We start from the raw sequence: 11,130 nt of genomic DNA, 5'->3' as shown, positions 1-11,130 counted from the left end.
ATATGATCTCCATGTCTATGGTTCTGTTCCTGTTCTAGTTGTTTGCTTAGTTTGTTTTTGTTTTTAAGATTCAGTTGCTGATAGTTATGAGTCTGATGTCATTTCAAGGTTCATAATTTTGATCTTCTTCTTTTTCTTAAATAAGTCCCTTTAACATTTCATATAAAAAGTCTTGGTGATGATGAACTCCTTTAGCTTTACCTTGTCTGGGAAGCACTTTATCTGTCCTTCCATTCTAAATGAAATCTTTGAGCGATAGGGTAATAGAGTAATCTTGGTTGTAGGTCCTTGCTATTCATTACTTTGAATACTTCTTGCCAGTCTCTTCTTTTTATTTTTTCTATTTATTTTATTTTTATTTTTTAATTTGTTTGTTTGTTTTCAGAGAGAGGGGAAAGGAGAAAGAGAGGGAGAGAAACATCACTGTGTGGTTGCCTCTCACTCTCGCCCCCAACTGGGGACCTGACGTGCAACCTAGTCATGTGCCCTGACTGGGAATCGAACCAGCGACACCTGGTTCGCAGGCCAATGCTCAATCCAATGAGCCACAGCAGCCAGGGCCAGTCCCTTTTTGCCTGCAAAATTTCTTTTGAGAAATCAGATGACAGTCTTATGGGAACTACTTTGTAGGTAACTCTCTGCTTTTCTCTTGCTGCTTTTAAGATTCTCTCTTTATCTTTAGCCTTTGGTATTTTAAGTTTGATGTGTCTTGGTATGGCCCTCTTTGCATCCATCTTGTTTGGGATTTTCTGTATTTCCTTGACTTGTATGTCTATTTCTTTCACTAAATTAAGGAAGTTTTCTTTCATTATTTTTTCACATAAGTTTTCAATTTCTCTCTCTTCCTCTTCTCCTTCTGGCAGCCCTATGATTTGGATGTTGGCACTTTTGAGGTTGTCCCAGAGTCTTCTTATTCTCTCCTCTTTTTAAAAAAAGTTTGTATCTTAATTCTGTACTGGTTGACTGTTTATTTCTTCCTTACATTCCAATTCATTTATTTGAACCCCAGCTTCCTTCCCTTCACTTCTGGTTCCCTGTGGATTTTTCTTTTTCTCTTTCTTTTTCTTTTTTAATGGGAAAATAGACAATTTATTTATTTGTATTTAAACTTATAAATAAACCAACCAGCCAAACTGGTGTTATCATGATACAGCAAAATACAAAATATCTTTTACAAATACTTGAGTAGTAAACAAATTAGGGGTTGTTGTAAAACAGAAAAAGGGGCAGAGGAAATCAGTGAAATGTATTATAGTTTAACCATTCACTTGAATTGAGGTTTTTAACAAACCTCCCAATCCCAAAAAACATGAATAATCTTTTATTACCTGTCTTTGTACTTTTACTTTCTATTCTTGAGGTTGAGCATCTAGCTCCTAGAGGAATCCAAAATAGTATTATATCTAATTATCTATAGACAGAGACATCTTGTATGTCTATGGCAACAAGGCTACAGAAATCTCTGATTAGTTTAATCCTACCTCACCCCCACCCCTCCAAATGGGCATAAAAAGAATAATGAGAAGCAGCATATCAAGAAAGAGATACACAGAAAAATCCTAGGAGAGAAAAAAAAATTCTAGGAGAGATACAACTACTGCCCAGATTGAGACTGAACATACCTGTGATCACACTAAATGTTCATGGCTGTATGTTTGTGGAGTCAGGAGTCATGGAGTAATCTGGGAATAAATCCATGGTTTTCTGGGTACTGTAATACTTAGGAGTTTGCAGTATTGCCTCATAGTTTTCCCCAGCAGTTTCCAAGGTGGCCTCTAAATCACTGATGGGAGTTTGCTGGAACTGGATCTGGGGCTGCAGAGATTCTTCTCCATAACTATAGAACTGATTGTTCCAGGCCTGGTTGTTCCAAGCCTGGTTATTCCAGGCTTGGGGGCACCTGGTCTAACTATTCCAGGAATGGTAGTTCCAAGATGGGCTGCTCCAGGAATGGTTGCTGCAAGATAGGTTACTGCAGGTCTGACTGCTCTACATTGCAAGGTTTCCAGAAACATTCACCAGACATCCCTGGTGATGATAGGAAGAGAGACCCAGGTACTCTGTAGTTGCTGAGCTCCTCTGAGTTACATGGTTGCTATTCTTTGGCCAGTTGTGTTTCTGCCACCTCTTACATTTCATTCTCTGGTTCTGGAATAGGTCTTAATCTATTTGTAGCCAAGGTTCAGGATGTTGGAAAGTTCTTGCATCTGCTGGAGGCTGAGATATTTCTGTCTCTGAAATCTCTCATTGAGTACACAGAGCTGGGTCTGTGAGAAGACAGTTCTGATCTTCTGTTTCTTGACCTGGCCTTTTTCCTCCTTTCCTGTACTGTTCTGTACAGAAGTGGGCAGTGTTATGTTGGGACTAGTGGAAGAATCAGGGCTGTTCTGAATAAGCAGGTCCATGGAGGAAGGAAGAGGAGAGACAGTCTCCATGTGGTGTATTTCAGCAGATGACATTTGCAAGGATGTATAGTTTTATTCAGGCTCATACATTTCAGGCACTGGTGAAGGTTCCCTAGAATTAGATGTTTGGGGGCAGGACAGGCTTTGGGGAGAAGCTGAATCCACACTCATGTTGCTCTGCAGTAACACACGCCAATAAGCTCAATCTAGGAAAAGGTCCCCCATTGGATTTTTCTTGATTTCACTTAATGTAGCCTTCATTTCTTCCCTTATGCATTTGCCATACTCAATGAGTTCTCTGAGCATCCTTATCACCAGTGTTTTGAATTCTGCATCTAATAGGTTGGCTATCTCCATTTTGCTTACTTCTCTTTCTGGAGTTTTGATCTATTCTTTCATTTGGGCAATATTTCTTTGTCTATTCAATTTGGCAGTCTCCCTGTGTTTGTTTCTGTGTATTAGGTAGAGCTGCTTTGACTCCGTCTTGTTGCACCTGTTATGTTATAAGGGGCAGAGCCGTAGGTATTTGTCAGTGTGGGGCAACCCATTTCACCACCTTGTGGCACTGTATGTGTGGGAGGGGCCAGAGAAGGAACAACACCACTTGCTCGGCACTCGCCCTGTTTCCAGTCACTTCACCCACTTCCTGTATGTAACTGATGCCCCTCTAGCTGTTATCCTGGGGGTGGATCCCAGAGTGGGTGGATTTGTGTACATTCTAGGAGTGTGGAGCTCTCTAAATGGACTCTCCTGAGAGATGGGCAGTTTCTTCTGCCACCCCATCTCCCAATGGTTTTCACAGCCAGAAGCTATGAGGCTTTATTCTCCCAGCACTGGAACCCTGGGCTGTGCAGTCTGGCCTGGGGCTGGGATTGCTTCCCAGGTGTCCCTCTTGGCTTTTTACTGCCACATGTGAATGTGGGACCACCCATTCCACTGGCCACTGCCACCTTGTCACTGCTGCCTCACTGGTGACATATTGTGTCCTCTCCACCCCAGCTCCCCAGCTCTGCCCCTCATACCCATCTCGATGAATATGGTTTCTTTAAATTTTTGGTTGTTGGACTTCCATATAGTTAACTTTTCTGGCAGTTCTGATTGTTTTTGTTTTGAGATTAGCTGTGATCCTTCTTATGGTTGTGCAAGGGGGCAAAGTGTGTCTACCTACGCCTCCATTTGGGCCAGAAGTAAGTACTCAGTCTCATAGTTTTAATTTTTATAATTATGTCTTTGATCAGTTTTGAGCTAACTTTTGTATATGGTGTGGGGTAGGGGTAAATTCATTCTTTTGCATGTGGGGATCCAGTTGTCCAGCGCTGTTTTGTGGAAAGACTATTCTTTCCCCTTTGAATGATCATGGCACCTTTGTCAAAAATCCATTGATCACAGCTGTGTGGGGTTATTCTAGATTCTCATTTCTATTACATTGGTCTATATGTCTGTCCTTACGGCAATATCACAATGTATATCACAATGTCTTGACTGATTTCTATAGCTTTGTAGTAAGTTTTGAGATTAGGTAGCATGCATCCTCCTGCTCTTCTCTTGTTTTCAAGATTGTTTTAGCTATTCTAGGTACCTAGCATTTCCATTTCAGGATCAGTTTGACCATTCTATTTTTTTCTCTCCAAATATGCTGTATTAACTGCAATGCAATTTGATACTAATGATAGAGTTTGCACAGACTTCACACATTAAGGCACAGTAACCCCACAAGACTGCCACTTCAGAAACCAGCCACAAGCTTGGGGCTCCCAGACAAAGAAAGCACTTCTGACAAACTACCTATAAATACAAGAGTTCCAACTGTCACCTTTAACTGGAAACTCAGGAAAGCACTATATTTATGATATAAGTATAGTTATACACTTACATTGATTTTGAACCTTCCTTTCATTCCTGGGCTAAATCTCACCTGGTCATGGTTTATAATCTTTTAAATATGCTATTGTATTTAGTATTAATAAGTTGTATATTTCCATGGTTCAAAAATGCAAAAGCCTTTCATCCATCCCTTTTCCTAATGGGTAGTATGTGTTTTTGTGTATCTTTCTTGTGCATAATTTATGTATATAGAATAAAAATGCTTATTGTCTGGGTTAGCCTCCTGTCAGAAGCCCCTGCCAATCCCTCTGTCCCCTGCTATTCCAGCTGAAAGGCTTGTCACTCCAGAAATGCCCTGAAGAAGTCAAACAGATGCTTTTACTCATTAAGAGTAAAAGCCAGAGTTCTTGGAGTGTCCCCTATGGCCTTACTTGGAGTGGTTCCATTACCCTGACCAGGTTTCCTAAAGTTCTTCTACTTCCTTGTTCTGCTCCTGCCATACAGGCCCCATTGCTGATCTAGCATGCCATGCCCACTCCTTCCTCCAAGCCTACATATTGCCATGCTTCCTGCTCTTCCTCAGGTCACCAGCTGGCGGTCCTTATGCAGATGTCACATTCTCAGTGTGTCCTTCCCTCCTGATCCTGTTTAAAAATCATACTCCCCAATATTCCATATTCCTTCCCCTGTTTATTTTTCTCCTTAGCACCTGTCACTAATATTCTATAAATTTACTTATTTATCTTATTATCTGCCTCATACCCCTCAAATGAAAGCCCCATGAGAGTAGGGATTTTTTACTGTTTTATCCACTGCTAGTTATATACTTAGTATCTAGAACAGTGCCTGTTATGTTATAGGGGCTTAAGAAATGTTTGTTGAATGACTACATTGCCAGCGTACTAGTAACAAGATGTTATTAATTTCTGAAAGAATGTTGAGAATGCCATAAGATGCATATCCTAAAAAATGTGATTTAATATTTAGAGTTATCTTTGTTCTTTACCTTTGCCTACTAAGTTTTTACCTCCCCAAGTTAGTTATCACTTAAAGAGTGTTGCCCATAATGCAACCCTCCTTTATTTTGCCTAGCGTTGCTAAATTTGTCATTATTGCATTCCAATTGTGGAGCAGATGGCAAAACTCTCCAGCGTAGCATTACAGACCTTCAGAGGCGAGTTCAGTGTGCTTTAAATTTGACCCCACAGGGCTCTCCAGTTTCTCTTTCCCACGAAGCTATTCCATTCTATGCTACAGAAAACTAAATATGACTATAAATAATAAAACTGTTTCATGGTCTTTTCAATGTTGTTTCAGGTGCAGGATATTATATAACTTTAGTGAAAAGAACCTGATTGTAACACAAAGATGGTTTTTCACCTGATCTATCATCACATACCAAATGCAATTTTCCAGTCCAGTACTGAAAAAGAATTAACATTTATACTTCCTAAAGAGAGTGTGGACAGGTATAGACCCAAGAGGGCTGAAGTAACTGTATGTACTGAGTGTTCAAAGTCATCCCTCCTGTCCCTTTCCTCAGCAAAAGCACTATTCTGTAAGGGTCTGGACCTCAAGGCCTTTGGTATTTCCTGGAAAGACACCACTCCTCAGCCTGAGTGCACCTGAAAGAATGGGGTTCTGATCATGGCATCTCCCTCCTTAGAAACCCTTGATGGCTCTCAGTTGACTTCAAGTTAAAGTTAAATTCTTTATTATGGCTTTACAGGAGCCCTTGACTGTGTGAACGCTAATTACTTACACCCAAGTAACTGTGCTCAGATAAAGATTTTACTCGATTTTCCTTTAAATTAATTATTTCAGGACTCAGATTGGCTCACAACAGTTCCCCCTTGCCTTGTCCTCAGTCCCCATAAGGTAAGGTAGGAATCTTACTTTATACTTCACAGACAGACTAAAAGAACATCAAACAAGACCTCTATTTTATCCCTATCATGAACTTATAAACCTGGTTCCTTCCATGCTCATTTATTTCTTTCTTCCATATTTTTACAACTGAGAATGTGCTACTCTTCTTATCAAAGTCATCCTTTAAAACCAACTCAAGATCCCATTCACCTCACTGTCTCAATAATTCACTTGTGTGATTATTTCCTCTTTCATCTATCATCAGTTTCTCTCTCTACCGGGTCATTTCCATGAACATATTAGTGTACTCTGGAGAGTCACTTCTTGAGCCTGTCTCTCCAGCTATGACTCCATGACCCTACTGCCCTTTACAGCCAAACTTTACTGAAGAGTGATCTAAGCTTGTCACCTTCTCATGGCTCATGAATTTCTCAGCCTACTTCACAGTGCCTTTAACCCATACCCTACCACCCAAACTACTCTTTTAAGATCATAATCACCCTCCATCATACCAAATGCAGTAGGGGATTTTCTTTCTTTCTTTAAAAAAATATTATTGGTTACTATTTTATATCTACAAATAAATATACATTATATACTTGTAGGTTATGAAATACAATAATAAAATGAGCACTGGTGAACCCTTTAATCAACCTAAGAACTGAAACATAGAAATGACTTTTTACCCTGATCTTACTCAACCCTGTGACATCAGCTATATAGTTAGTTATCCATTCCTTTCTTCTGCAGATACTCCTCTTTTAGCTTCCTTGAGAAGTTTTACTCCTTACTGTTTTATTCTATCTCTCTGGCTACTCCCAAGTGCCAGTGGGAAGGACTGGGAGACAAACAGGTTTGGGAGAGGTGGTTTTCAATCTTTACATTTGAAAGGCTCATGAGAGACCCCGGTGGAGACATCAGGAGAGTTAGGTATATATGAACCTAGAGCTCAAGGTGTAGCCTGGAAATGCACTTGGGAGTCATCATCTTAGAGATTCTTAAAGTCATGAGAAGGGATAAGGTCATATAGGAAGACAATGTAAAGAAAGAAGAAAATAGGGCTTAAAACCAATTCCTGAAGCTCTCCTAAATTTGGGGGTTCCATTGAGGAGGGGGATCCTGCAAAGAGTTCTCATGAAGATGAATGGAGAATAGACACAAATACATAAAATTAGACTTGTGATTTGGGGAAAAAAACAAATACAAAGAACTAGAAGTCAATGTTTGGCACAATTTTAAGAAAATATATTAGAAAGCCTAAATAAAATGGATAATTATCTAGAAAAGTCATTTTATTAAAATTAATACAGGAAGTACCAGAGGCTTTTATAAATCTCTTAATTTTTACCAAATATTTAAAGAAAAGATAATTTAGATCATATTTGAATTCTTCAAGAGAATAGAAAAGTTTGTTAAAAGAATAATATACCATGTTGAAAGGACTTTGACATTTGTACTAATTAATATAATTTACCATATTAGTATGTCAAAAGGAAATAACCATGTAATCATCCACATAAATGAGGAAAATACATTTGCTAAAATTCTACATCTTTGGCTACTTTTTGAAGATAGAATTATAAAACTCAATGGATACTTTCTCAGAATGATTAAAAATACTTCAAACCAAAATAAATTTCAGATGATTCGAATTTTTTCATGTTCTAGCATACTGCAGAATTTTCTTCCTTTTTAAGGCTGAATTATATTCCATTGTATGTATATATCCATTCACCTGATGATGGACAGTGGGTTGCTTCCAGATTTTATTATTGTCAATAATGCTACTATGAACATAGGTGTACAGATATCTCTTTGAGACTCTGCTTTCAATTCTTTGTATATATGAGGTCTGTCCAGAAGGTATCCAGCCATATAACATGAAAAATGGAGACATTTATTGAAGAAGAAATATTGTACATAGGACAATGATGCCTCGGGCTCCTTCAAAGTAGGCACCTTGGGACCTCATACAGTTTTTCCTATCACCATCAGCTGCCCCATCATAGTTTCCTGAATCTCATTGACAGTCTGAAATCTCTTCCCTTTCAAAATGATTTTAGTTTTAAGAAAAGCCAGAAGTTTCAGGGAGCCAAATCTGGACTGCCAGGGGGCTGAGTCACTTGGCTGATTTGATGTTGGCTAAACAACTCTGCATGAGACGTGATGCATGCGCAGGCGCATTGTGTGATGAAGCTGCTAATCAACAGTTGCCAATAATTATGGCCTTCTGAATCATCGGAATAGTTTCAAGCTTCACACAAAATTTGTTGCAGATTTGTTGGTCTACATGCTTAGTCATTTTGAAAGCAATGTTCACACAGTACACACACTCATTCAACGGTACCTATTACCCCCACTGACTACAGTGAAGTCATCATTGTTCAGGGATGTACATTCCAGTCCACTCTTCTTGGCTGATGTTGCACAAACGGTCTCGTTATATTAACAGTGGCTGGACTTTTTCTGGGCAGAACTTGTATACCTCTAAGTGGAATTGCTGGATCATATGGTATTTCTATTTTTAATTTTTAAAAAAGATTTTATTTATTTATTTTTGGAGAGAGGGGAAGGGAGGGAGAAAGAGAAGGAGAGAAACATCAATGTGCAGTTGCCTCTCACGTGCCCCCAACTGGGGACCAGGCTGGCAACCCAGGCATGTACTCTGACTGGGAATGAAACCAGTGACACTTTGGTTCACAGGCCAGCGCTCAATCCACTGAGCCACACCAGCCAGTGGATTTAACTTTTTGAAGGACTATCATGCTGTTTTTCATAAAGGTGGTACCATTTTTCATTCCCACCAACAGTGTACAAGGGTTCCAATTTCTCCACATCCTCACTAACAATGGTTTTCTTTTTTTATTTTTTTTATAATAGTCATCCTAATGGGTGTGAGGTAGTATCTCATTGTAATTTTGATTTGCATTTCCCTAATTATTAGTGACATTGAGCATCATTTTATACTTCTTGGTTGTTGTTGTTGTTGTTATTATTATTATTATTATTATTTTGGTGGTTTTGCTGCAAGTAAGTAGGTAACTCTGAGGACTTGGGAAGAGCACTCAACTCAGTTTAATCTCTCTTACTCACTGGGTGCTGCCCAAAATATTGCAGGAAGCCATGAACATTGCATTTGGTTAAAGCCTGAACATCTGTTGGAAGGCTAGTTCTGCCTTCCCCCAAACACCCTTAGGCATATCTTAAACTTTTTTTTTTTTTTGCATCGTTCTTTATTTTTTTAATTGATTTTTTTTTCAGAGAGAGAGGAAGGGAGACAGAAACATCTATTTGTTGTTCCACTTGTGTATACATTCATAGGTTGCTTCTTGTATGTGCCATAGCTGGAGATCAAAACCCACAACATTGGCGTATTGGGAGGACACTATAACCAACTGAACTACCAGGCCAGAGCCTGCATACAGCCCTTTTTAATAAATCACTAATGTGCTAAAACTTTTAAAATACTTTTAAATTCTTATATAACAAAGCGACCTAGATCTAACAGCCTTAGAGTATCAGATCGTACATGGAATGACATGCTTTTCAATTTAGACTTTTCTAAGATACTTTTTTAAATGTCTCAGAAAGCCACCTTCAAAACAAGTGTGTGGAATTTCTATTCTTATATTTGTTTATTGCAACGTTTTATTCTGTTGCATTGTAGGGGCTTCAATCATTCCTTGTAAGCAATTCTGGCCATCCCCTAACGGTCCATTGCCTAAGGCCTGTAAAAATTTGCAAATGTTTGCTGCTAACATTAAGTTATTGCCTCTTTGAGGCTTTTCTCTTGCAGAGAATTGGGCCTTTTTGCAGAGCTGTCCGTCCTGCAGAGAATCTGGCTAAGCAGACGACTAGACTGAAGATAACCCTGTAAACCTTGTCCCTGTTGCTGCCAGATGTCACGTACACACCTACCTGCAGCTGCCCCACCCCCACTTTCAGCCAGGGTCGTTTTCCTGCGGAAGGAAAAGGCCCTATATAAACCCTGCCCTAAACCCCATTTGGGGTCGGCACCATTTTGGAGACTTGGTCTCGGCCTGGCCACCAGCAATAAAACTTTTGCTTTCCTTATCCACCGTCTCCGAGTGGTTTATTCTCGCTGAATCTGCTATAACAGCATACCTACACATCAGACTAGATTAAGTACTATGTAAGAAAAATAACTATTATGACTATTTTTCTACATCCTGTTTTCTAAGTCAAGAATGGCCAGTAAAGGGTGATTTCTCATATCATTTTTTTAGCATGCCCAGTTTTTACTTATCTTTAAATATTCAACATCTTAAATTGTACAGTGTTTGGGGAAAAAACAGACAGTAGATACCTGAGAGTACACTTTATTTAAGTTACTTTTCCAGAATATATATTCAGTAAATATGGTAATGTAGCAACAAAACTTGGGCTTATATGCCTCTGAAATTTTAAATTAATCTTCAATGATGTTGATCAGGAAATTCTTTCTTTGGTGGAATTACTTATCCGGTCTCCAGAATTGTATCACCTGGGAATATTCTGGGCTTGCTGTCAACAATGGCATATGGTTTTGTATTCACGTGGTATTTGATATAATAATGAACAATCCAGGCTGGTATAAGTACATGAGTAAAAACAAGAACACTGTGTCAGTATGTCTTATAGATCAGGTTCTTCCAGGGGGCCTGATCCTGCAGAAACATATTCCAGAATCTCCCCATAGGCCATTGCCTCTGAGGGGGCAGCACCGGCTCACGGGGGCTCAGCTCCTGGGCCTTCAGCCGTCGCCTTCTCAGTTCTTGCACCTGCTGCAGCCACAGTTTCTTGTCTGGTGTATACCCGGTCATGTCGCCACTGGTACCCACACAGAAGGAAATAGCGCGTCCCTAGACAAGGATCCTGTCGCTTAGGCACACTCCCGCTGGGCAAAGCGACCTTGCCCATATCTTAAACTTTTAACAGTAATTTATACTTGAGTGTGAATGAATGAATTCCTTTCTTTTGTTCTTACTTAAAAAAAAAAAGAAAAAAAACCTTCAGGGCACTATATTCTTTT

At 39.4% G+C, this 11,130-nt stretch overlaps 2 pseudogenes; both read right to left on the bottom strand.

The window, feature by feature from the left end:
• Positions 1-1,641: 1,641 nt before the first annotated feature.
• On the bottom strand, positions 1,642-2,576 carry LOC150009432 (homeobox protein NANOG-like; annotated as a pseudogene).
• A 7,958-nt stretch (positions 2,577-10,534) lies between these two features.
• Positions 10,535-10,921, bottom strand: LOC150009431 (NADH dehydrogenase [ubiquinone] 1 beta subcomplex subunit 6-like; annotated as a pseudogene).
• Between the last annotated feature and the right edge of the window lie 209 nt (positions 10,922-11,130).

Source organism: Furipterus horrens, unplaced genomic scaffold (assembly GCF_987537825.1).
Source record: "Furipterus horrens unplaced genomic scaffold, mFurHor1.1.pri manual_scaffold_5, whole genome shotgun sequence".
NCBI classification, from domain to species: domain Eukaryota; kingdom Metazoa; phylum Chordata; class Mammalia; order Chiroptera; family Furipteridae; genus Furipterus; species Furipterus horrens.
The sequence above is the reverse complement of the archived record's forward strand: the minus strand, read 5'-3'. Positions and strand labels throughout refer to the sequence as shown.